The sequence below is a fragment of the Ambystoma mexicanum genome, chromosome 11, assembly GCF_040938575.1.
Source record: "Ambystoma mexicanum isolate Mex_15411 chromosome 11, UKY_AmexF1_1, whole genome shotgun sequence".
In the NCBI taxonomy this organism is placed as follows: domain Eukaryota; kingdom Metazoa; phylum Chordata; class Amphibia; order Caudata; family Ambystomatidae; genus Ambystoma; species Ambystoma mexicanum.
The window spans coordinates 1,071,525,356-1,071,549,221 of NC_090934.1; positions in this window are offsets into that span (position 1 = coordinate 1,071,525,356).

Below are 23,866 nucleotides of genomic sequence, written 5' to 3' on the forward strand. Positions count from 1 at the left end.
CTTCTTGTAGTATAACGTCCCAGTCTCTGGAGATGAGTAGTTTTGCCACTATAGCACGAAGGGGTGCCCCAGTAGCTGACAGTAGCTCCCTCAAAGCCTGCCTCAGTATAATGTCTCTGCATTTACCGAGTATCTCAGCGCCCTATTCCACACTGAGGCCCCTATCTTTGCTTTCAACTAGGTTGTACCATCGCCGAAATGCCACAGGGCACTCTCTTTCTGCGATCGGCACACTCCTGTGAACCAACCATTTTGGGTGCGCTTCCTCTTTGGGTAAATGGAGGGCGTATGTCACCAACAGTGTTCCTACTATGTGTGACCTTCCTTTCGTGCCGTCCAGATTTAATTAGAACTTTCCTGACCCGATGCGGATTGGTGCATGAACTTCCCGTCTGAAGTTATTGGCACTGTGTAGCTACCCAATACTTTATTTGGTCGGCTTTCTGCGCTATAGCAGCCTTCTCACCGGCTGGTGCTCCAATTACTTGCTGAGCTCAACTCTTGTTCGCTTACAAAATGGCGCTGCGTGCCGTCTCTGCTCCAACCTGGCGATCATGTTGGGGATTCAACATGATCGCCATCTCTGCTCCAACCTGGCGATCATGTTGGGGATTCCCAGCACCAGTTCTGACTAGATACAAATCGAACTGTAGCAGCGACTTGCCGCTTTTAGTGCATTCCACTTTTTCTGCGATTTATATCCGTTAAGCAGGATATTTTTGAAGGATTTTCCGGGCCACGACGGAGCAGCAGCGGTTTACGACTGCATCCGCTCGCTGCTCAACTGCGCCCCCAACCATTAATTTTTTTAACCACAATTTATTCAAAGCCCACCAACCTCTCTGCACGGCACTGTGCCATCCCTCTTTCCCATTTCCCGTTGTGTAACACCAAACCCTAGATTTGCATCAGGGGCTTGGTGTGGCACAATGGCACATCATTCCCTGTGGAGGTTTTTAACCCCTTAACTGCCAAAAGTTTTCCCTCCTTCTGCCAAGATTTTTTTTGGTGATTTTGGTATGTCACCATTCAATCACTTGTAACGTTTTTGTTAGATGTGATGTCTCGGACACATTTTGCTCTTTTCTTTCACATGTAGGCACTCATAACGCCACCAAGGAATCCTAGTTTGCTGTTTGAAGGTGAGTGAAAACAACCAAAAAGGGAGAGCATTTTGTGTTTTTTCAAAAAATGCCAATAAAATGATGTATAAAGAAGCCTGTGTTTTTTCCCTTGTAAGAGTTAGGAACAAATGGTTTGCTGTACTGAATTCACCATTCCACAGGCTTTCAAGAACAGGTTAAGTGGAAACCAAAAAAACATATTTTTATAAGGTTACCATCAGTTTTGTGAGAGGTAGGCGATTTTACCCTTTTTCCCAATAGGACATGAGTGGACGGAATGGAAGAGGAGGATAAGAAAGCTGAATGGGAAGACAGAAAAGCATATATTTCTGAAAAGAAGACAAAATTCTAAGTTTGGGAAGGGGTGATTTGAGCAGGTCAGGCAACAACTATGTAGGTCAAATTACCATAGTTTGGGGAAAAATTGGAAAAATTACAGAAAAAAGGTATGTGCTGGACATGGTTGGACGTGTAAGGTAATGGTTTCTGTGAATACTGAGAAAAACAATGCACCGCTACATTCCCTGACTCATCTAATTAGGAAAGTACACATTTTTCATAATATTTCACAAAACAAGCAATACCACAAGCCAAAAATGGAGCCATGGCACACACCATTTATGCCGACGACCGAAACAGACGTACTTAGCAGGTGTAAATAAGGAAAACAATTGTGGTGAGGAATATCAAGCATACATTTTCTGAAAGAGCACAGGCAGACCTTTTGAAGGGTAGGTGCTTCTGCAGGTTACAAATGTGTACAGTGCCTAAAGCAGCGACTAAATGTAGGTAACATTTGGGAAATGGAAGGGTTGTGTAACAAAGTGCAGTAGCAAATGTATGAAAACGTTATGAAAACCAAGAGAAAACAACGAATGTCCAACCTTCCCACATTCCCAAAGGGGTCCCGATGAAAACGATACCTACCTGGGCACAAAGGGAGATGGCCAAACCACTGGTACATCAAATGCCCTGGGGAAGACTGGATTTGGCTTTGTGGACAGCCCACAGATTTGGGCTTGGGGTGTTGCAGCCACCAAGGAAAATGGGGAACCCCATGCATGTCTGAAAAGACACCTGTGGGAATCCACAGAGGTCTGACTTGCGCAAATTGCCCTAGAATTTATTACACACCAGCCCAGGCAAGTTCTGAAATTTTGGAAAAAAACAATTTCCAAACATTTCCCACCTGGAAACCACCGAAACAGGACACCAACAACATATGTTCTACCTTCCCATGTTCCCACAGGTGTCCTGATGAAAACGGTACCTCACATGTGTGGGTGCACCTACCTGGGCGCAAAGAGAAAAGGCGAAACCACTGCTATCCCCCAAAGGGTTTGAGGAGACAAGCTACAGATTAGAGCCTGGGGTTTCACAGCCACCAAGGAGAACAGGGAACCTCATGCATTTCTGAAAAGAAGACACCTGTGGGAATCCACAGAGGTCTGACTCATGCAAATTGCCCTAGAATTCATTACCCACATGCCACAGCAAATTCTGAAATTTAGGAAAAGAAACACAATTTCCAGACATTTCCCACCTGGAAACCACTGAAACACGCCACCAACAACACAGGTCATACCTTCCCGCATTCCCACAGGTGTCCCGATAAAAATGGTACCTCACATGTGTGGGTGGACCTACCTGGGCTCAAAGGGAAAAAGCTAAACCACTGGTAACCCCAAGTGTTTCGGGAGAGACGAGTTTTCAGAAATTTGCTCTTGTGGACAACCTACAGATTTGGGCATGGGGTGACGCAGCCACCGAGGAAGATAGGGAACCTCATGCATTTCTGAAAAGAAGACACCCGTGGGAACCCATAGAGGTCTGATTTGTGTGAATCGCTCTAGAATGTATTACCCACAAACCCCGGCAAGGTCCAAAATCCCACAATTTCCAAACATTTCCCAACTGTAAACCACTGAAACAGTACACCAACAACACATGTCCTACCTTCCCGCATTCCCACAGTTGTCGTGATGAAAACGGTACCTCACATGTGTGGGTGCACTTTCCTGGGTGTAAAGGGAAAAGGCAAATCCACTGCTATCCCCCAATTGGTTTGGGGAGACAACCTACTGATTAGAGACTGGAGTGTCGCAGCCACCAAGGAGAACATGGAACCCCATGCATTACTGAAAAGAAGACACCCGTGGGAAAAGACAGAGGTCTGACTTGGGCGAATTGCCTTAGAATGTACTACCCACAAGCCCCGCAAAGTCCAACATTTAGGGGGAAAAACACAATTTTCAGACATTTCCCTCCTGCAAACTACTGAAACACGCCACCAACAACACATGTCCTACCTACCCACGTCCCACAGGTGTCCGGATGAAAACAGTACCTCACAAGTGTGGGTGCACCTACCTGGGTAGAAAAGAAAAAGTGTTGACCATCCACAAGTACAACCGCAGTCACAGGGAGCCCCGGCAAGGTCCCCATTAGATCCCCAAAGGAAATTCTGTAATGCAGACTACACAGAGCTCCAGGATAGTCGGGGTGATGTTCTTGCCCTTGAGTGGCTGTCCCTCGTGTGGGTTGACCGTCCACAAGTCCAGCTGCGATTTCAGGGAGCCTCGGCAGGCTTGCCGTCCTTTTCCAGAGGGAGAAGGTGAAACGCAACCGATCAGAGTTCAAGGATGGTCGGGGGTGATGTACCAGGCCCTGGGCACCTGTCTACCATGTAAGTCGACTATCCCAAGCTCTGGCTGGGCTGCATTACAGCTTTTTCCTGCGAGGAAGAATGGGGACCCTGCCGGGGCTCCCCACAACTGCTGCAGGACTTGCGCACAGTCGACCCACATGGGAGACAGGTGCCCAAGGCCACACACATCACCTCTGACCATCCTGTAATTCTGGCTGGCCTGTGTTACAGCTTTTCTCTCTGGGAAAGGACGGAGACCCTGCCCGGGCTCTCTGGAACCGCTGCTGGGCTTGTGGATGGTCAACCCACATGAGGGACAGCCGCCCAAGGCTAGGGACGTCACCCCCGACTATCCTGGAGCTCTGGCTGGTCTGCGTTACAGCTTCTCCCTCCTGGAAAGGTTGGGCACCCTGCTGGGGCTCCCTGGGAGTGCAGCTGTGCTTGGGGATGGTTGACCCACATGGGAGATGGGTGCATAAGGCTGGGGACATAACCCCTGACCATCCTGGAGCTCTGACTGGGCTGCGTTACAGAATTTCTCTTGCGGGAATGGCTCAGGACTCAACCGAGGCTCCCGGGGAATGCCGCTGTGCTTGGGGATGGTCAAACCACATGGGAGACAGCCGCCCAAGGCAAGGGAAATCACCCCGACCATCCTGGAGCTCTGGCTGACCTGTGTTACAGCTTTTCTCCACCAGGGAGCCCCGGCAGTGTGCCAATACCTCCCCGAAGGGAAAAGCTGTAACACAGGCCAGCATGAACTCATGGATGGTTGGAGGTGCCCGGGCTTGGGCACCCTTCTCCCATGTAGGCTGACCATTCCCAAGCACAGAGGCGGCCCCGGCAGGGTTCCCGACCTTTCCTGGAGGGAGAGGCTGTAATGCAAGCCAGCCAGAGCTCCAGGATAGTCGGGGGTAATGTCACTGGCCTTGGATGGCTGTCTTCCATATAGGGTGATCATCCCCAAGTGCAACAGCTGTCCCAGGAAGCACGGCAGCGTCCCCATTCTTTCCCTGAGGGAAATTCTGTAACGCAGCCCAGCCAGCACTCCAGGATTTGTCGGGGTGATGGCCCTGGCCTTGAGTGGCTGTTTCCCATGTGGGTTGACTATCTGCAAGCCCAGGCTTCACCTCTGGCTGGGCTGCGTTACAGATGTTCTCTCTGGGAAAGGACAGGGACCCTGCCGGGACTCCCTGGAACCGCTACTGGGCTTGGGGATGTCCCCCCATATGAGGGACAGCCGCCCAGGGCCAGGGACGTCACCCCCGACAATCCTGGAGCGCTGGCTTGGCTGCGTTACAGAATTTCCCTCGGGGAAGGAATGGGGACCCTGCCGGCGCTCCCTGGGACAGCTGCTGCACTTGGGGATGTCCCCCCATATGGAAGACAGCCGCCTAAGGCCAGGGCCATTACCCCGACTATCCTGGTGCTCTGTCTGGGCTGTATTACAGAAGTCCTCTCCAGGAAGGGATGGGTACCCTGACGGGGCTCCATGCGACTGCCGCTGCACTTGGGGATGGTGATTTATCAGTGATTTATTAACTTAATACCTTAAATCACATAATCATATTTATCATTCATTATTCAAATATATAATTTGTGAAACATCATAGTGCAAAATAATCACAACAATTAACACTTTCTAAAATGAACGCTAATCGTTTTGAGATAACCTTCTCTTCTTCAGGAGCTAGATAGCAACTTATGCTCAATTTTGTACAGTGTAATGCTATAAACACATTAAAGAAAAAAGTAATCAGAAACCTTGGCCTCATCACAGTTTTTTGGTTTGATAATCCAAATGTTAAGTACTTTCTCATACTTCACCTAATTGTGCAGCCTGACGTGGGTAACAAAAGTGCAGTATTTAGGCAATGGACCTGTAAATGACATGATCATAAGGATAATTGAAATCTGAATTTAGTTTAAATGAACAATAAAGAGATACTCTCTGATAGATGATCATACCTTTTTGTGTCACTTAGATTAGCTATGGCAGCAATCTCATCAAGATAATCTGGTCCTCATAAAGCCATTGTGTGGCGTAATTCCAGCTGTATCATTCGGTCTATAGCGGATGGTCGACTCACATGGGAGACATGTGCCCAAGGCCTGGGACATCACCCATGACTATCCTGGAGCTCTGGCTGGGCTGTGTTTCTGAATTTCCCTCTGGGGATGGATGGGAACAATGCTGGGGCACCCTTGGACTGCCCCTGTGCTTGGGGATGGTCGACCCACGTGGGAGACGGGTGCCCAAGGCCAGGGGCATCCCCCCAGACCATCCTGAAGCACTGGCTGGGAAGGGAAGGGGACCCTGCCAGGGCTCCATCGGACAGCTGCTGTACTTAGGGATGGTCAACCCACATGAGAGACAGGTGCCCAAGCCCAGGGACGTGACCCCCAACCATCCTGGTACTCTGGCTGGCCTGCGTTACAGCTTCTCCCTGCGGGAAAGTACAGGGAATGTGCCGGGACTCCCTGGAACCACTACTGGGCTTGGGGACGTTCAACTCACATGGTAGTCAGCCGCCCAAGGCCAGTGATATGACCCCGACCACCCTGGAGCTCTGGCTGGGCTGCGTTATAACTTCTCCCTCCAGGAACGGATGCAGACCCTGCTGGGGCTCCCTGGGACTGTCGCTGGGCTTGGGATGGTAGACCCATATGGGAAACAAATGCCCAAGGCCAGGGACATCACCCCTAACCGTCCTGGAGTTCTGGCTCAGCTGTGTTACAGATTTTCCCTCCAGGAAGGGATTGGCACACTGCTGGGCCTACCTGGTGGGGAAACGCTGTAACACATCCCAGCCAAAATGAAGTGCCAAAAAGGATGAACTATCTTGCCCTTGCCACTGCAAACGTAGTGCTGAGGACGAGATAGTGCGTACTTGGCACTTAAAGGGTTAATATATTCTTTTATGGACAGTGGCCACCTTTTTTCCCTTTCTGGCCCCCACTGTTACATATTCCAGAACCATGTGCTTGTTTTTCTCCTCCCAGGTCATGCTTTCTAGCTGTATAAAGCTGTCCACGTACACCTCTTCCCCCTCATCGATCCAATTTTCTTCTACTGGGCCAGATGTGCTAGACACCCTCTCATTTCTGCTGTCATCTCTTGTGGCAAGAATTGCTATGGCATTCCTGTGAGGTGTGGAACAGGTATCATGTGCTCCCCGTCCCACGTTCTTCATTTCCTCACGCCATATATTTTCTGAGGCCAAATCTACTCCTTCCCCAACAGTGTTTAATAATCCAGTGTACTAGTCACGCTTCTCTTAGTCCGTGTCTCCCTCTTACCACCAGTTTATGGGGTCAATTTATCTTTATGTGCTAAATATTAGAAGACCAGAAGAAGACAGAAGAAAAAGATGCAGAACAGTATAATACTTTTGACTTTTGACCCACTCGTCTCATAAATCCTAGCCCTTTTCTTTTTTCATGTCCATTATCCATCTTTATTGTGGGTTTCCTTTAACACTTTATTATAGTACAAAATGTTAATGCATATTGCGTTATACTTCCTGTCAAGTCACTCCTCCACTGTCTGATGTGCTGCTAGTTTCTCGTCAAACATTGGTGTGATGAATCCATGCACAATGTTCTTTTATCTTCACTGCTGTGGGTGTTGAGAAGATTATTTCAAACGAACCCCAAATCCGAGACTCTTTTCATTTTCCCACTGTGTTTTGAATTAGGACCTTGTCTCCTGGATCGGGTGGCTGTGTTTGTAGAAATGCTTGCACACTCCCTTCAATATTGGTTGCTGTGCTTGTGGATTGCTGGACCTGACGGGAAATGTAGCAAAGCAATTTTGTCATCTCAGTCAGATAGTTTTGCATTTCTTTTCCAAGGATTTTGGAGCTAGGGTTAGTGCCTGAAATTGAACGTGAAGGAGGGACAGGCGCATGCATTCTAATTCCTGTTAAAATGTAATGCATAGTCACGTGGTGATCTGCAGAGGGTGTGTTACAGAGGGCAAAGTGTGCAAGGGGAGGCAAAAAGCCAATTTTGACACATGGTATTGATTAGCTTAGCCAAGCACTCTTTTAGTAAACTGTTTATCCTTTCCACAATCCCATTTGCCTGCGACCGGTAAACTGTGTAAAGTTTGTGTTTAATTCCTAGGGGACGTGTTATCTCCTCAAAGAGATCATTGGCGAAGTGCTGACCATTATCTGATCTTTTCTCTTCACATACGCCCCATCTTGGGAATACTCCCCTCACTAAAAACGTAATTCTTTGCAAAGAGTCCTGCTTCAAGCCAACGTGAAAATGGATGGACTACTACTATTAGGTACCTGTAGGAGCCACATCCCTCCTGCATGTCAACATAGTCAATCTGCAAGTGCCGGAAGGGGCCTTCTGACCATGGTATTGTTCCCCTTAGGATTTTCAATGTGTGACCAGACAGGAACTCTTTGCAAATCATACATTTTCCCCCAAACTCATTTACTCGCTCATGCATGTTTCCAACGTACCTTCCCTCACTCAGCTCTCCTGCTATGCTGTCTTTGGGTGCATGAGTGGGGAAATGCAGCTGTTCTAAAGGTACATTTAACACTTTTGTGGGCATCACAGGCTTCCCTGTGCTATTCTGCCACCAAATTAGGTTTGTTGGTGACAGTGAACACCCTCTGTGTATCCATAATTCTTTTTCCTCCTTTGGCACTTGTCCTTGTATTTTCCTCTTGACCACGCTTCTTCCTTTCCGCTATGATCAGTGACAACCTTTTCCCCCTCTTCGGGGTACCTCAACACTCCCCCCTTCTTCTGGTAAATATGCTGCTGCTTTTGCCGCTCTATCAGCCATTTCGTTCCCCAATGATATCCTGTCTTGTTTTCCTGTATGGGCAGCACATTTTATTATTGCCACCTCTAATGGAGCTTTAATGTGTCAATGAATTCCCTTAATAGTTCTGCATATTGTACAGGAGAACCATCATTTCTTTTGAATCCCCTCCTTCCCATCGTGCCAGTTCAGAATAGATAGTTGATGATGTTACATTGGAAGAATGGTAAAATATATCTGCTGCATGCCCTGCCATCATTTTAGCTCTCTTATCAGCACCACCTGCCTGTGCTGAATAATGTGATGGTAGCCGCTGCTGGGATGCTATTACATATTCCCCATATATAAAGCATACCACTGCCACACCAGTATGTCTCATTCCTGTCTCTGGGTCAATAATTGAGGACCCATCAATATAGACCATGTCTGCCCCTGCTATTCTTCCCCTTTTACCAGTACATCCCCTTCCAACCTGTCCATATGTGCGGCACAGTCATGTATTTAACCCCCTTCCTCTATTACTTCTGCTAGGTAGACTGCTGGGTTTAGACTTCAACACCTTACTACCTCTATTGCTGTGTTTGTTGTTATGACCTCATATCCCGATGCCCTTTGGGTGGTCAATTTGCTTTCTGATTTCTCAAGAACAGCGAATAATGAGTGTTTGTTACTCTCACCTGGTCTCTGTGGGGACGTTGGGACACGGTTGGAGCTCTCCCTGGAATTGGCTCCCCTGGAATAGACTCCTTCCCCAGCTGCTGTAGTGTGGGCTGCTCTGGTCGCTGGCACTGCCCCTGAGAGAATACGAGAGGCAGTGAAAATGCTGTGGTTGGATTGTGATTTCCCTCAAACCCTTCGTTCCAGTATGAGGTGAGCATGTGTTTACCCATATAGTCTCACAATTTGTCTTGTGAGTATGAGCTCTCCATCCTGCTTCTCATCAGCAGGGGCACCTCTGATGGACCTAGTTGCTTCACTGGTCCGTGTGTGTGGCAGACTGGCTGTGACCGTACCACTTTCAAGGTAAGTGTTCTTAACAATGATTATTGTCCGTATCCTTTTGCAATGATTAGCAAGGCTTAGGTGTTGCGCGGCCAAGCGTAAGATATTTATGCAGTTTCTAACCTTGTGTGTCTTTCTCTCTTGCGGGGCTGGCTGGCGGTGTCAGACGGGAAGTGGCTATCCGAAGACCTGCCAGCGACTACTAGATGGATCCGTGAGGATGCTGGGTGAGAAGAAGAGCTCCCGTGTAGCTAAACGTCCGGAACAGGTGAGGATGCGCTCCGACTCCGATGTCAATGGGAATCAGGTAAAATGCGATGTGCTGCCGGCAGTGGGATTGTAGGAGGCAGGTAAAATGCACATCTGGCAATGGTGTGGCTGGAGTCAGATAGGCTGCGCGTCGAGCAGTGGTATTGCTGGAAGCAGGTAAGATGCACGCCTTAGATGAAGTGTTAGAGTCAGGCCAGCTGCACCTCAAGTGGCGGTGTGGCTAGAGACAGGTAAGGTGCGTGCTGAAGATGATGTACTGGAACCTGGCGAGATGCGTGTTGAGAAGATGAGCTGGAAACAGGTAAGAGAGCTTCAGGAGGTGGTAAGCGGTACGCTGCAGAAAGCAAACTAACGTGAAGCGCTTGCATGCTGGTAGGGCTGGTTTAAATAGCCTGATCCTAGCCACTCCCCTTTAGCCCCACCTAGTGGCTCCACCTTGCCACTCCCAGGGACTGCTGCACGTGCTCCCCAATGTTATCTAATGGCAACGCCCAGCCTGGATGCACATGCCCCAGACACAAAGAGCCTGGCGCCAAAGGCCCCAAGACTGGGTCCATTTGGACCCTTTAGATAAAAAAGATATTGGCCCTTGCCTTGTGGCCATGATAGCACTCCCCCTCAAGGCCCCTCTCACGGGCGTTCTTCTTCCTGGTCCTGGTTTGGCGGGATTGTCACGATGGAACTGTCTGATTAGTCGTGGAGCATGGACAAATCCAACAGGTTCCCATGTCCGATCTTCAGGTCCATACCCCTCCCAGTCGATCAAGTAGTACAGTTTTGATCGCACTATCTTGGAATCCAGAATGCCTTTGACTTCGTACTCAGGTTCTCCTTCTATGATCTCAGGCTTGGGTGGTGTTTTAATCCGAGTATCCGGTTTCCTTGGTTTTAGGAGGGAAACATTGAACATGGATGGATTCGCATATTGGCTGGTAAATCCAATTTCATGGCATCCAGGGTTAATGATGGCTTTGATGGGATAAGGTCCGAGGTACCTTGGACGAAGGCCTGAGGTCCTTTTAATGGAATATTCTTGGATGCCAACCATACTTTATCTCCGACTTGATAATGCAGGCCCTCTCTTCTATGTCTGTCTGCAAACCTTTTCTGTTGTTCCTTGGCTCTGGTCAGGTTCTTGGTTGCTTCTTTTAGGGTTTGAGTAATGGTCTTATGTAAGGAGGTGATTGCTGGCATTTCTAGTTCATCCAGCGGATCAAAGGAGGACGTCCGCGGATGCCGACCATTCATTGTGTAGAATGGGGTTTGTCTGGTGCTAATGTGGATAGAGTTATTTTAGGCAAATTCAGTTAACCAAAGAATGCTTTTCCAGGACCCTTCAGTTTGCTGTAACATACACCTCAGGTATTGCTCTAGAGTCTGATTGGTCATTTCAGTTTGACCATCGGTTTGGGGATGGTGACTCGTGGATAGGTGAAGATGAATTTGGGTGATCTTACAACACCTCCTCCAGAGAGCTGAGATGAATTGCGTTCCGTGGTCTGAAATCAGTACAGACGGGAAATCATGTAATTTGACAATTTGCTCCAAGAATACAGTTGCCAGTGCAGCAGCAATGGGAAGCCCCTTTAGCGGACTAAAATACGCCATCTTGGAGAATAAGTCTATTACGACCAGGATTGTGCTAAAGCCGTCGGAGGGTGGCAGATCGTTAATAAAATCCATAGACAGCGTATGCCATGGTGCTGGTGGTACTAATAATGGACGCCACAACCCTGTGGGACTTAATTTCTGGGATTTGTGTTGCGCACAAACACCGCAAATCACAAGAAACTGGGCAACATCTTTTCTCCAGATTGGCCACCAATAGTTCTTCTGGATTTTGGCCCGAGTCTTAGCAATTCCATAATGTCCTTCCATTAACGATTTGTGGTAGTTTGCTAATATTTTGTTCTGTATTTCCTTGTCCTGAATATATAGTCTTCCCCGAAAATAGGGTAAATTATCCTTGATGGAGTACTGGTCTCCCTTAACTAACCACTCCTGTTGGGCTGATTGGTCCATGCGAGATTGGAGATCAATCTTCAAGTCTTCCCAGCAGGCGGTTGCAGCGATCTGACTTTGAATCTTTTCTTTGGGAATAATGGCCACTGGCTCAGATGGTGTAAAAGCGTCTTTGTCTTCTCCCATACATGAAAGGGTGTCTGCTTTTCCGTTATGCACTCCTGGTCTGTAAGTAATAATGAAATTGTATTCGGCAAAGAAAAGAGCCCAACAAAGCTGACATGAAGATTGGGCCTTAGCAGTTTTTAAATATTGCAGATTACGGTGATCTGTGATAACTGTAACCATGTGTCTTGCCCCTAGAAGGTAGTGTATCCAGGTTTTGAGGGCTCCTTTAATTGCTAGTAGCTCCTTGTCAGTGATTGCGTAATTCATTTCCGGTGCAGAAAACTTACAGGACCAAAATGCTATGGGATGTAACTGTCCCGTATCCAGGTTCTTTTGTGAAAATACTGCTCCCATGGCCATGCTGGAGGCATCTGTTTCAACCACATAAGGCAGGTCAGGTCGGGGGTGCCGAAGAACAGGTGCTGAGGTTAAGGTCTGTTTCAATTCCTGAAAGGTGTTTTCAGCTTCGAGGGACTAGAAGAACTTTTTATTCTTTCTCAGCAGAGAGGTGATTTGGTGGACGATCTGTGAAAACCTTGAGATAAACCGCCTGTAAAATTTGGCAAATCCGAGCACACTTTGCACTCCCTTGGTGGTTGTTGGGGATGGCCACTGGAGGATAGCATCTACTTTGCGTCTGTGCATATGAACTCCTCATGGGGTAAGCAGGAAGCCCAAAAATTCCACTTCTGTGGCATGGAAGAAGCATTTTTCCAATTTGGCAAACAGCCGATGCTGACAAAGCTTTTCCAGAACTGCCCTTACATGGCCCACATGGTCTTCCTTGGACGTTGAGTATATAAGAATGTTGTCGATGTAAACGAGGATGCAGATGTCCAACAATTCGTGAAGCACATCGTTCATGAAGAATTGGAATGCCGCCGGTGCATTACATAACCCAAAGCATAACCCAAAGGGCATGACCTGATACTCAGAATGCCGTCTTTCACTTGTCGCCCTTTTTAACTCTCACAAGGTGATAAGCTCCCTATAGGTCCAATTTCATGTAGATTTGAGCATTCTTCACCTGATCAAGCAACTCAGGGATGAGTGGCAGAGGATATCTGTTGTTAACTGTGATTTGGTTCAATGCCCTATAATCTATACAAGTTCTGAGGTCGCCCTCTTTCTTGGATACGAAGAAGAGAGCTGGGAATGCAGGAGACTTAGACGGGTGGATAAATCCGTTAGCTAGGTACTGATCTAGGTAAGTCCTGAGATGGTAATTTTCTTGCTCAGTTAGAGCAGAAATTCGACTGCAAGGAATTTGTAATACGGGGACCAGATCGATTTGGCAGTCGTAAGGCCTATGTGTAGGCAGGGTGTTTGCTTGCTCCTTTTGGAACACATCCAGATAGTCCAGATATTCAGTGGGTAGGGAACCAGAGAGTCCCAGGATAGGTTTTGTCTTGAGTTTAGGGCTCTTCAGGTCTTTGTGGTAGCAACTCTGGGCGCATTGTTGAGGAAAGGTCAGCACTCTTGTTCACCAGTCAATCCTGGGGTTATGGGTTTCTAGCCACGGCATTCCTAGGATCATCTGGAACTAGAGGGCCTCAATAAGATCGAAAGAAATGTCTTTCCGATGACCACCCTGACATATCGGCGTCACTTTGTCGCTATGTTGCGTCACTGGCCCGGATGACATCTGAGAGCCATCCACTGCAGAGACGTTTTTCGATTGTAGATTCTGCTGGAGGGGAAGGCCAATCCGTGTGGCCAGATCCTGATCAATATCATTTCCCACCACTCCACTATCAATATATGCTTATAAGGTATGTACCTTTGATGGTTGTTGGTGGTGGACCAAGAGTACCGGGATGACCAGGTGTGAGGTCTGTACGACTTTCTTCTTTTTCGGTCAACAAGTGGACCCCTACGCTTGTCGGGCGTTGGAGTTTTCCATGTTTTGTTCTTTCTCTACGTTGCAGTTCTCTGTTGCACCTACTACTTTCTTCGGGGGTTTTATCAGGCAATCCTGGAGAAAATGTCCTGCTTTTCCGCAGTATAAACAGAGTTGTTGTTGTCTCCTTTTTTCTCTCTAAGCTTTGGCGATAGGTGCCCGTAATCCCCCAATCTGCATGGGCTCAGTTGGTTCATGAGCTTTAATTTTATAGTCCCGGGGTTGCATATAAATCGACCTCCCTTCAGTTCTTGTGTGGTCCATTGTTCGGTCCTGTAACCTATGGTCCAGTTGTACAGTCAGATTTATATACTCCGCACAACACTCAGGAGGGTTGACCACTTGAGCAAGCACATCCTTTAGTTTGCCACGCAATCCCTGATAAAACAGTGTCGTTCTTTTTTCTTCTGGCCAATTGGTTTGTGCTACGAGATGATTAAAGGTGGCAATATAGGTCAGCAGATCGTGGCTCCCCTGTCTGAGGGACAATAGTTTGTTATCTAGGGCTTGTCCTTGGGTGTGCCTAACAAACAGTTTTTCGAATTCCCGTTGGAATTCTCCAAAATTTCGAAGCAATGGATCATCCTGATTTACTAATGGTATGGACCAGTCTGCTGCGCTGCCTCCCAAGTATGAAAGTACAAAGGCGCCTCTTGCACTATCGTTAGGGAAGGCCCCAGGGTGACACAAAAAATGAGGACGACATTGGTTCATGAATATGGCATATTTGTTACGATCGCCGGTGAAGTTCTGGCGGTGCCAGTGGAACTGCCCCCGGGAGCACCACTTGAACTGGTGGTGATGGTTGCGGCAAAGGAGTTGGTGCAATTCCGGGTAATGGAACCTGCCCTGCGTGTGTCTGAAGCATCTGTCTTGACAGGTCATCCGTCCGTTCATGGGCTACAATAAGGTCTCTTGTCTGGAGGCATGTACTTCAGCCCGCAGTTTCTTCAGCAATTGGGCCAACTGGTCAGTTTCTGAGGTGTCCAGAACACCCAGGCAAAGATTCAGAGAGGCTTTGCGTTCTGTTACGCTCAGCTGGACTCTGCTGGGACGTTGGAGCACGGTTGGAGCCCTCTCTGGACTTGGCTCCCCTGGAATAGACTCCTTACCCAGCTGCTGTAGTGTGGGCTGCTCTGGTCGCTGGCACTGCCCCTGAGAGAATACGAGAGGCAGTGAGAATGCTGTGGTTGGATTGTGATTTCCCTAAAACCCTTAGTTCCAGAATGAGGTGAGCATGCATTTACCCATATAGTCTCACCTGTTTTCTTGTGAGGATGAGCTCTCCGTCCTGCTTCTCATCAGCAAGGGCACCTCTGATGGACCTAGTTGCTTCACTGGTCTGTGTGTGTGGCGTCCCAGACCGGCTGTGACTGTACCACTTTGAAGGTAAGTGTTCTTAACAATGATTATTGTCTGTATCCTTATGCAATGATTGTTCGTAACCTTTTGCAAGGTCTTTTTCCCGTGATTATTGTCCGTAACCCTTGTAATGACTTTTCTCTCCCCAATAGGTGTGAAGATGGCCACGCGGAATCGCAGTGTTGGGAGCGAGGCCAAATGGTGCCAGAGAGAATTGTGGAGCTCCCAAATACGAGGTAAGTTGGTTTTCAAGGTCGAACGCAAGACTTAGGGGTTGCGCGGCCAAGCGTAAGATATTTATGCAGTTTCTAACCTTGTGTGTCTTTCTCTTTTGCAGGGCTGGTCTGGCGGCGTCAGACGGGAAGCAGCTATCCAAAGACCTGCCAGCGACTACTGGATGGATGGATCCATGAGGATGCTGGATGAGAAGAAGAGCTCCCGCGTAGCTAAACTTCCGGAACAGGTGAGCATGCTCTCCGAATCCAATGTCAATGGTAATCAGATAAGATGCGTTGCGCTGCCAGTGAAGGAATTGCAGGAGGCAGGTAAAATCTGCATCCGGCAATGGTGTGGCTGGAGTCAGGTAGGCTGCGTGTCAAGCGGTGGTATTGCTGGAAGCAGGTAAAATGCCCGCCTTAGATGAAGTGTTAGAGTCATGTCAGCTGCGCCTCAAGCGGTGGTGTGGCTGGAGACAGATAAGGTGCACGCTGAAGATGATGTACTGGAACCTGCCGAGATGCGCATTGAGAAGATTAGCTGGAAACAGGAAAGAGAGTTTCAGGCGGCGGTAAGCGTTACGCTGCAGAAAGCATACTAACGAGAAGCGCTTGCATGCTGGTAGGGCTGGTTTAAATAGCCTGATCCTAGCCACTCCCCTTTGGCCCCGCCTAGTGGCTCCACCTTACAACTCCCATGGACTGCTGCACAAGCTCCCCAATGTTCTCTAATGTCCACGCCCTGCCTGGATGCACGTGCGCCAGACGCCAGGACTGGGTCCATTTGGACCCTTTAGATGAAAAAGATATTGGCCCTTGCCTTGTAGCCATGACAGCGTTCCACATACAATACTATGTGACACTCCATAGTAATTGTTGATGAAGTCTCAATTGCGAACGTAGCAGCCGCAAGCGATTGTTCACAAGGGAAGTGTCCTTGCATTACTGGGTCTAAGCTTCCACTGTAGTAAACTATTGGTTTATGTCCCTGCGGCTTCTTTTGTGTGAGGACAGCCATCATCACTGAGCCATATGAATGCGAGAACAAATAAAATGTCTCTCTATAGTTTGGCGTTGCTAACACTGGTGCATGTGCAAGTGCCTCTTTTAATTTTGTGAAACTCTCATTCATATCAGATGTCCATTTTATGTCTTTCTTCTCTCTCTGTGCTTCCTTTAGACCCTGCATTAGAGGTTTTAGTGAATGTTGCATAATCAAATACCCAAGCTCTGCAGTAATTGTATAAACCTAGGAACTTATGCATTTCTTTCACTGTTCGTGGATGAGCAGTTGAATTAATGGCCTGTGTTCTTTCGGGCATTATTCTTTGCCCTTCAATAGAGATTATTTGTCCCAAGTACACCACCTCTTCGAAACAGTAGTGTAATTTTTCCTTATCTACCCTGTACCCTTTTTCTGCAAGTAGTGACAAAACGTGTATTGAGTCTGTTGTACACTCTTCTTATGCCTCACTGCATATTAGCAGGTCATCCACATATTGAATCACTGTGCTTGATGTTTCCATGTTGCATAGTTCCATTTGTATAATTAGATTGAAGATGCTGGGTGATTCACAATAGCCCTGGGGCAAACGAGTATGTTCAAATCTGATTCCGCGATGCGCTGAGGCGGCCAGGTAACTCGAATCCGGAATTCAAGGGTATAGAGAAAAAGGCATTTTTCAAGTAAATGACTGAAGTATTTTGCCTTTGCTGGTATATTACACAAAATTGTGGCGAGGTTTGGAACTACAGGACATTCTGCTTCTACCACTTCCTTTAGGGGACGCAAATCCTGAATCAAATGCACAACTCTCCTTTTCATTTCTTTATTGGATAGATTGCAGTGTTGCAGGTGGAGGTTGATCTCTGAATTATGCCTTGCTGCCATAATGCGTCCAGAGTGTAATATATCCCCCTCATCTGCGTCTCTGGACAATGGGTATTATTTTGCCCGGGGCAGCAGGGCTCCTTGTTACAGTTTTATTTTTACTGCCCCAATTCCTTTCAGTACCCCTACATCATGAGGTCCCTTTGTCCATAACTTATCTGGCACCTCTTTGAAGTATTCTTTTTATTCAGTTTATTACAAACCTTTAATTACAGTTTTCATTCACTCACAATTAGCACCATCCAATGACATTTGCTTATGACGTTTTCATAACAGCTTTCCCTAGTTAAACACTGGATTGTTGATTACCTAGAGCTAGATCTAGAAAGTCTATAACAGCACACATTGCCATTTGATTTTGACCCCACAATATCATCTGCCACCATTAGTTAATGTCCAAACTCTTTAAAGGAAATTTTCCCAAAAGGCGATTCCTTTCGTTTTTCAATAAAAGACATTCAACCATTAGGTGCTTTACCAATTCCTCTGCAGTTTAACAAAAACAGCACTGAATGTCTGTGTACTGCCCATTTTCCTCATAAATAACAGTTTTTTTGGTCGGATATAAATTCAGTTGCAATTGCAGAAATTGATCTCTGTGATGTCGACTTGGAAATATGACCAAATATGTCATGGTAGTTTTCATTGCTCTAGTTTCACCCATTAGGTCCAACAACGAGATGTAGTTCCTTCTTTTGTTGTGCATTTCAATCCAGTCTTTATTGGTTAGTTTACGTTTGGCTGCGTCTGGATTTTCTTTTAAAGTTTCAATTGACATATACAGATATTTCAATTGGGCTAGGCACTTTTTGTGCCAGACATCTAGAAACCCCGGGTAGGTCCCAGGCACTGACTGCAATAATATATGGTAAGGTTTTGCTGACGAATGCAACATTGTCTTTCGAAAGAGTGAAAGTGATTTTCACAAGACTATTGAATGGAGTGATTGTAACTACAACTCATAACAAATTGCTGCACTAGGCACGTAAGTTGGCAACCGTAACACCTTTCTCCAAAATTGCCCCTTAAGAACATTCCATATGGCCCTGTTTAAATTCAGCCCGGCTTCACAGCCAAACATTATGGATGCAGTGACCTTCTGGATGCAAAATAAAATCACAGGCTTCATTGTACATTTTCAGTATTTAACATGAAGTGTTCTTCCTTGCTATGCCAGTATTTTCATCTTCACCTTCATCTGTTGCATTCAGGCCCATTCTCTGATTGATTTATTAAAAATTACTCCCAAATACCTGATGATCTCCGTTATTGGGTCTTTCCTGAGCTCCAAAGATACATCTTTCTTTTTGTACTTTGAATTCCATAAAATGCTATGATTTTTGATTTCTTTGCATTTATGACAAGATTGTTTTTTTCTAGGTACTCCTGTTTTATTTGGTGCTGCAATCCAACTTGAGTCTTATCCATTAGCACCAAGTCATCTGCGTAAAGGATCCAAGATATTGGCTGGCAATTTACTCTTGGTGGAAAGATATTTGCGTTTTTGGAGGCCAATCGGAGGTCTGCTAGATATATTTTGAAAATGTGTGGGGTGAGCGGACAATCCTGTTTCACTCCTTTCTCAGTTTTTATGGCCTCTGTCAGTTCTCCCTCAGCATTCAAACATATTTTTATTGTTGTGTCTGTATGCAGGGCAATAATGGGCTTCAGCAGGTCATCAGGGCATTGCCAAGCTCTTAATTTCGCCCACATTTTCCTGCGATTGATGCTGTCAAATGCTTGCCATAAGTCAACAAAAGCAAGGAAGAGAGTGCCATGCAATCCCAATGTTTCAAGCTTTTAGGAGTCCAAAAGGAAAAGATTCAGATCGCATCCTACTCCTCTGGTGAAGCCAGTTTGTCTTACGTCCGTGATGGCACATCCATCTGCCCAATTAGAAAGCTGTCTTTGTAAGTATGACCCAAATACTTTTCCGATCACATCGAGCAGAGCGATCAGTCGATAGTTACTTGGTGTCCCTCTGACTCCATTTGTATAAATGGTTACCACTATCGCCGATTTCCAGGAGGATGGTAATTATTTTGGTATCGAGATTTGCTGAAATAGGACTTCAAAGAAGCCTACCTACTCGACGATGTTTTTCTTTAACATGATGTTTGTAATTGCATCCGGGCCTGCTGCTCCTGAATTGTTTATTTAGTTTTTGGATTGCATCTTCACTTTGGTCCTGTATTATGTTAAAATTCCTGGTGACCAATGGATCCTCCCACTTTTCATTGACCTCCTCCGAGGATTTGGAAAAGACCGCTTTAAGGTGTTCGACCCATTTATTTTGCATCCTACGCTGTTATACATCGTGCCTTTTTGACTTAATGAGCCTTCCTTGATTATTGCCCATGTTTCTCCCGAATTGAGTTTATAGATCGATTTTAGCATTTTTTTCAATTTGCTCTTGATCCGTGCCCTAAATCCTATAGCTCAATTTCGATAACTCTGCTTTCTTCTTTTTTATCAGCTAGGCTTTATTTTGAGGTGCTGCCCTCTTGATATCTCTTCGAAGAGTCTTTTTTGCCTAACAACCTCCTGATTATACACATGCCTCGATTTTTCCAAAGGCCTTTTAAACACTGTCTTTGTTATTTTGTACATTTTAAGCTGAGGCGCGCAATTTGGCTCTTGTTGTTGCTCATTATGGTTGGTACTAAGGACTTTCGTGATGTTTAGGATGTCATTTGGCCCCAGCCGTAAACTGTTTCCTCCTTATTTTAAGAGGGTCCCTATATAACATTGGGGGATCTCCCCTTCATCATCTATTCCATCTTAAATTTAGAGCATCATGGTCACTACTTTCTGTCTGGATGACCTTCAGCTCTGTTATCATGTGTAAGAAATTCTCTGAGGACCAAAAATAATCCAGTGTTGCATTATTATTATGTTGATGCCATGTGTAATTTGGGGGTAGATCACCACTGCTCTATCCACTTAACATGACACAGTTCCTTAGCTTTCATTCTTTTGCCCATCTACTTCCTCAATCTCTACTTGTGTTATGCCAATTTGACAGTTTTTTTATGGCTTTTTCTTCCCCCACCTTTCCAGTTATATTTAAATCTCCACACAATATGATGTGTGGATTCTGAAGGGCTATTTGACTCTCATTGATCAGTTCGTCACTGACCCAATTAACACATCATCTGCAATCATCGCCAGGTTCCAATATATGTTAATGATCACTGTGTACTCCAGATGATCTTTATCATGGATGGCATTTTGCATTTTGCAAGTATATCCCTTGTACAAACATATTTGTATTATTGTGTCTGTTTCATTTTTATTCATTTTTAATCATTGATAAGATTTCATCATTTTTAATCATTGATAAGATTTTTACCAGCACGATTTACAAGTATTGTGTAGCCATCACTTTCCAGTGTCTCTGGCAGCCATCTTTCTTGCAGACAAATGATGTTATGTTCTGCTATCTTGATCTCATCCTTGTTAAACAGATGCACAAAGCCCTGAGTGTTCCATGATATGATGGACCCCGCCTTCAATTTCTGCGTGATTTTTTGCTAGTGACAATGTTGTTCCTTGGGTACAAACATTGACCTGGTCTCATTTTGGCTCCTATGTGAATTTATATTAGAATTTAATACACAGTCTTTCCTTGGGGAGTACTTTGTGCTGGCTAGCTCTTCTGATGACCTCCTTCTCTCCCTTTGACGATTTGCATGTGTCTTTTCTTCAGCATTTTCTTTCTGTGTGCAGCGTGTCAGATCATACCCAAAAGTTAAGAGCGCCATTTTGGTTTGTACCAATCTTGACTTTACGTGGAGAATTACCCAGTCCGCTCATGATTCTGATACATATTTGACAATTTCAATGTTGTCTGTGGATAGATTTTTCAAAGCCGGTACACAAAGTAAATGTTTCATTACATTGCATCTATTTAAATTGACTTCATTTTTCTCCGATAGGACATTTTCGAGTTGTAATTTCCCATCTTGTGCTCTTGGCAAACTCACTGATGTCCTTTCGCTCGAGTTCTGTAAACCACTCTTTATTTTTTGTCCCAAGGTATGTTTTGGATTTAGATCTGACACTGCTCTCTCTTCATTATGCCTCCTCTCTTGTACTTTGCTAGTTGAATCGATCAACTTCCTTCGCTTGTATTCTCGTGTCCCGAGTCTTTCTCAGCTCTATGTCTTTTTCTTTCACTTTCTTTCTCTTATAACACTCACCCCCAAACCCAACTTTTACCACTTGAGGCGCTTGATCAGATAATGAGTCTTCTAAAGATAAGACCGAGCCATCATTGTCATCCAAGTAAGTTGAGAGATTTTCTAATAGTTCATTTTCATTTGCTTTTCTTCTAACATCAACCTCCTTGTCTAGTCTTTGGGCTTCATTACACGGATGGCGTTGGACCAAGGTGCTAATAGCACCTTGGTCCACTAATAGCACCTTGGTCCATGCCGGTAAAATACCGGCACTGCCTTGGTGGAAAGGGGAATTACCGCCCTATTCCAAGGTTGGTGGGGCGGTAATTCCCCCTTCCCCCATTGCCCTTCCCCATTCCCATGTTTGCCCCATGGGGCATAATGGGAATGGGGAAGGTTCTAATTACGGCACCGCATGCGGTACCGTAATTAGCTCCCTGGTCCCTTTGCGGGTTGGTTTTTAACGCCTGCAAAAAGCGGGCGTTAAATTCTCCAACCCGCAAAGGGACCTCGTAGTAAGGCGGTAAGGGTTTACCCGTACCAGTAAAATACCAGTACCGGTAAACCCTTACCGCCTACCGTGTAATGAGGCCCTTTGTCTTTTTTTTGCATTAGATTGCAGCTCAGAGGAGGCTAGCCGCACTATGGCATGTGATTTCACCTTGTTTGTATTATTTTTGGGTCGTTTACAACTGGGCCCCTGAAATAGATCCACTGGAGGTGGAGTTAACAAATTCCTGATGAAGGCTCTTGAACCATTCAATTTTCTTTTCTTGAAATTTGCTGTCTTCACTGGTTTATTTTTTATTGGTTCTCTCGATTTAATCTGACATTTGTTCTTTATCCACTACAATATGTGGTATCTGTTTGGTGTAAAAATTCCAAATATTTGAGGATCATTTGTGCTGTTTATTGAGGACAGATTTTGACTGTCACTTCGGTTGTTTAAGGATTTATTTTTGTACCGTTGAGATTTGCTTTTGCTGCTGCCACACTTATGGCGCTCTCTGTTCTCATTATATTTGCGTCTCCATCCTGCACACTAGTCGGACATTCACTGCGGGCTGCAATTTGCATTCCCGTTTTGTTGGATCCTTCCATCAACTCACTCACCTCCCTCATAGAATTTGCTCCCTTATCTTTGTCAAAACTTTTTAGCTCTTTGGGTTGTCTAGCAAAATGATTGTTACATTCACACTGTACTTTATCATGGAGGGATGCCGTTCTGTTGACATTATGGTGCATCCATTTTGTGGATTCCAGTACTGCCTCTATCAAGTCTGATTTGTCCGATATTTCCTTGCGAGCTAAATCATTCAGTCTTGCCTGCCTTTTTGCTGAATTTTCAGCTTCATCAGCCAGTCTTTTCTCCACTGTTGCTGCAAAAGTCTCCAGATGCAAAGGATTCGAATGGATCATTTCCAATAGCGTGTTATGATCCTCCAGACGATCATTAAGGAATTTGTAAAGTTTAATACAAGGGGATAATGATATTGTGAGGGCTGCCATTACATTGTTGTGGATCTGAAAGCCGGCTGCTACAGATAACAGACTTTTGGTAGTTTCACTCTGTTCATTCACACTCAAACAAGTTGATGAATCTAAACCTGTCGAAGCTGGTGTTTTTGCCTGTTTGAAGGAAGAGGTTGCTTGTGTATTGTGCCTGCCCACAGAATGGGTGACCCTATCCCATCAATCGTGTGCTGCAAGACTTTCCTATATGTTGCCCTTGAAGCATCCATCATTTCGCCTCTATTTGTTAATTTTGACGGGTCCTTTGTGTCAACCTTCTCCAGGTTCACAATTGCCTTTTTATGACGGCTGGAGACATTCGCTGAGTGTATTGGTCAACTTTTTCCGCTTGTTTGATTTCATCTGCAATTGACAAGCATTTGGAACTACCAGTGATTTGGTATCTTAGATCTTCAAAGTCTTTATGAAGTTGTGACGATAGGTGTGCCTCACATAGTGCTAATTCATTATACACGCTGGGCCTCAGCTCCATGTTTATCGTTTTTACAATTTTTCTGGGATTTATATCAGTTGAGGAGAGGGAGTGTGACCTTTCCTTTCCTTCACCACAGTCTACGTGGTGTTCACTATGTTCACTCTTTTCCATATTTAAATCAACCACTTTACTCATGGTCACACCGGCCTCACCATCATGGGTGGCACTTGGAGTATCGTGTGTCAATATTTCACATATCAGACTTGCATTACCATCGGACTCCAGTCGTTCATTTCCCGCCGTGCTATCCTTGTCTACCGTCGCTAGCTTTCCTTCATTAGGTGATTCCTTTATCCAGATTTCTCGTGCACTCATCTCCATGGGCAGGGGCCTGCTCAGTTGCA